At 38.4% G+C, this 3,426-nt stretch overlaps 1 long non-coding RNA gene across 1 annotated transcript; it reads right to left on the reverse strand.

Moving 5' to 3' along the window:
- Positions 1–716: 716 nt before the first annotated feature.
- Positions 717–2,212, reverse strand: LOC124274063. The gene is made up of 2 exons (XR_006897838.1): positions 1,546–2,212; positions 717–1,514 (listed from the first exon to the last, which is right to left on the reverse strand). It is a non-coding gene; the product is annotated as an uncharacterized LOC124274063 (long non-coding RNA).
- Between the last annotated feature and the right edge of the window lie 1,214 nt (positions 2,213–3,426).

Consider the following 3,426-nt stretch of genomic DNA (forward strand, 5'->3'; position numbering starts at 1 on the left):
ACAATCCAGTGATGTGCGTCAACCAAGTCAGCGAGCCTGACCACCCGATCCCGTCGATTCTTACGACAAGCATGGGTTGCTGAAGATCAATTCTAACCCGGATCTTCACGGGTCAAAGATCTTGGAGAACAAGAGGTATAACACTGAATAACAAACTGGTGATTGTTGATCAGTACTGCGGAATACTGTTTCCATGTGTCAACAATGCATTCACTCCAGGAGACAAACTGCGTATGAGACTCTAAACAGCGTTTGGAGGAAGTGAAAGAATTCCCAGATTTTCGGACGCTCCCTGTCCCATGCTTGTCGTAAGAGGCGACTACCAGGATCAGGTTACTTGGCTGACTTGGCTGACACATGACAAGTGCGCAGATCGACACTCATGTTGTTGATCACTTGACGGTGGGGTAGCCTGGCAGTAAAAGCGTTCGCCCATCACGCTGAAGACACGTGTGCCCCACACCCTCCCACCCCCCAACACACACAAACACACACACACACACACACACACACACACACACACACACACACACACACACACACACACACACACACACACACACATTCAACCTTCATACTTTAAATACACAATGGCACACTGCAATAGGACTGTGTCTGATTCCAGCTCAGGAAGAAACACAACCAATATCGAAGCATATAACTCGCCATCTTGTAGAATAAACAAACAGCAAATAACAACTTAAATTTTAATTTTCTTCTGAATTTTTAAGCACCAGTGCTCACAGATCTTTAACAGGTAAAGAGTGACACACCAATAAGAATACAAACTGAAGATGATATGCAAATATCTTAGTGTACAGGACTGTAGAAACTTATAAACTAGCCTGTTGACATTTCTAGTCCACAAAAACGAAGTGAGATACATAAAACATTAAAATGTACAGTTATGGATAATAGTCTTCAGAGAAATAGATGTATGTGACAATAGATTTAATTCTAACTACTGTTAAGACTCTTAGCTCAAAATGCAAACTGACAATTGCTAGGAGGCAAGCAGTAGCGAGATACACAAAATAAATTTTCACCACATTGTCACTTAGGGGAAAAGATTCCTGTAGTTGAGTGGATCTATTTAACGGATATATATCAACACTGGAAACACACACAAAAAAACATAAAAAAGTACGAAGTGTAAAACATGGCCACAAAATATGCAAGACATGCTGCTCATGTACTGATAAAGATTAATAACGCAACAATTTATTTAAAAAACACTAGAAAAATAATAACTGTCCTGTATTTCAGCAGCCCCAAGCAATACCAGTGCAACACAGTATCAAATAATCTGTCAATGGTTTCAACCAGTCACAGTCAGCAATAAGGTAATTCATCACAAAAACTTTCATTTTTTTATTTTCATATTTATGTTGTGTATGGACATAAACTTTAAGAGATATGTTGTTAATATACTGATTAAAAAAAGTAAGGCAACAGTTTATATCATAAAAAAAAGCATTGTCCTGTATTTCATCAGGTCCATACAATACCTACAACTTTAACAAAAATTCTGTTTGTGGATTCAACCAGACAGTAACCAAGGTAATTAACTCATTTCATTTTTCTTGAAAATACAATATATAATTGTGAGTTTTATGGTGCTGTTAGCACTGTTTAAGGAGGAGGGCACTCATATTTTACATATTGTACTCATGGACGAATCAAACCTTCGCAGCGATGAGCCAACGCTTTAGCCACATGGCTACCTATCTTCTGATTGATTGGAAAAATGAACAGATGCAACTACACATATCCAACTAAATGTCATTGGTACCTTATCAAACAAACGTTTACGATATGAAGTGTACATCTCAACAAACAATTAAGGCTTCTTGCCCACTATTTGTGAGTGGGTGAGTTGGGTTTAAAGCTGGTATTCCAGCAATATATGTTATGAAAGAATGCATTATTATGAATATAAAAACTCACAACGCATGAATATATACAACTTCGGAAGTGCGCAAACCAAGGAACTGTTGCGAGGGCTAAAATGGTTATAAGTGCCGCTGAATTGAATCTAACCCATCGCCCACGTCGGGATAGCTTAGTGTATCACAGATGTGTTTTTGTAATTGAAATATGTTAACAAGTTTCCCATTTTCAAACTTCCGCCATCGATGTCAATAAGGGAGACACCGTTTCAAATGGAAATGAAATGTTCAGTGGCGTTCGCCCGTACTACACCAGAAATGGGCTTCACACATTGTACCCATATGGGGAGTCGAACCCGGGCCTTCGGCGCGACGAGCGAATGGTTTAACCACTAGGCTACCCACCGCCCCCTTGCTAGCTGTGCTGTCAGAAAACAGTTACACTAGGACAAGAACGCCCAAAAAAATATTTCACAAATAACCTGAAACGAATTAGTCAGTGATTTGTAAGGAATTCGTCCGGTTTGTAATGGCAAATCGTCAGTGTATGAGGGCAGGGACAACTATGACAGGAGGTATTATGTTTCACACATGCTGAACCTGGTTATGGAAAGACGAGTTTTGATAAAATCTTCAAGTTAATTCATTGATTTATTGTTCATGTTACCAATGTTTGTGATTGTAACAATTGTATAACTAACGTTAAAATAGTTTGATCCATCGCAAATCATACTAAATGCAATAGACTACAAACAACGCATATGTATGTCACTGCGCTAATTACGGCGCCTCGTAAATGTCCGTTTATACGTACTATGAAGGAAGGATTGTGATTTAAAAGTCAACGATTATTTTCCAATCTCAATGCGATTCAGAAACAAGGAAGGCAAAGTGTGTGTCTTAAAAGCCAACTTAATTCAGCATTGTGTTATGAGCGTCTCTCCACATCTACATTATGCCCTAGTATGTATGCGCGTCTATTTATGCCCTAGTATGTATGCACGTGAATGTATGTGTGTGTGTATGCGTGTGTGTGTGTGTGAGTGAATGTAGATGTGGATTAGTACTTGTGCACGTGTGTGTATTTCTGTAACATAAACTTTGCAATACTGACACACTGATACTGTTGAAACAGAACAACAAATAGCTTGCTTTCAGGAACAGAATATTTCCGATGAATCGGTGGAAAGCAGTACATATGGAAAGTATTGGTCAGTATGTAAATATAACACATACAAACCTATATGTACATGTCTGTCTGTCTATATGCATGGAATGATGGATGGATGGATGGATGGATGGATGGATGAATAGATAGATCGATGCATGCAATTATCGCGATTTAACAAAAAGAAAAACAATTTTAATGAGAACACTGTACAATGTAACCGATTTTACAAGTATATAACATTAATAACAACAAGTAACTGTTTCGGTTAAGAAATAGGATTGTACATCCTCTGTGACTTATCCAATTCGAAACTACATGGCTTGGTCATAAGACGCGTCAAACAATAATCAGACAACAAAGCTGTAT

Source organism: Haliotis rubra, unplaced genomic scaffold (genome assembly GCF_003918875.1).
Source record: "Haliotis rubra isolate DU_JTF1 unplaced genomic scaffold, ASM391887v1 Scf187, whole genome shotgun sequence".
Classification (NCBI taxonomy): Eukaryota; Metazoa; Mollusca; class Gastropoda; order Lepetellida; family Haliotidae; genus Haliotis; species Haliotis rubra.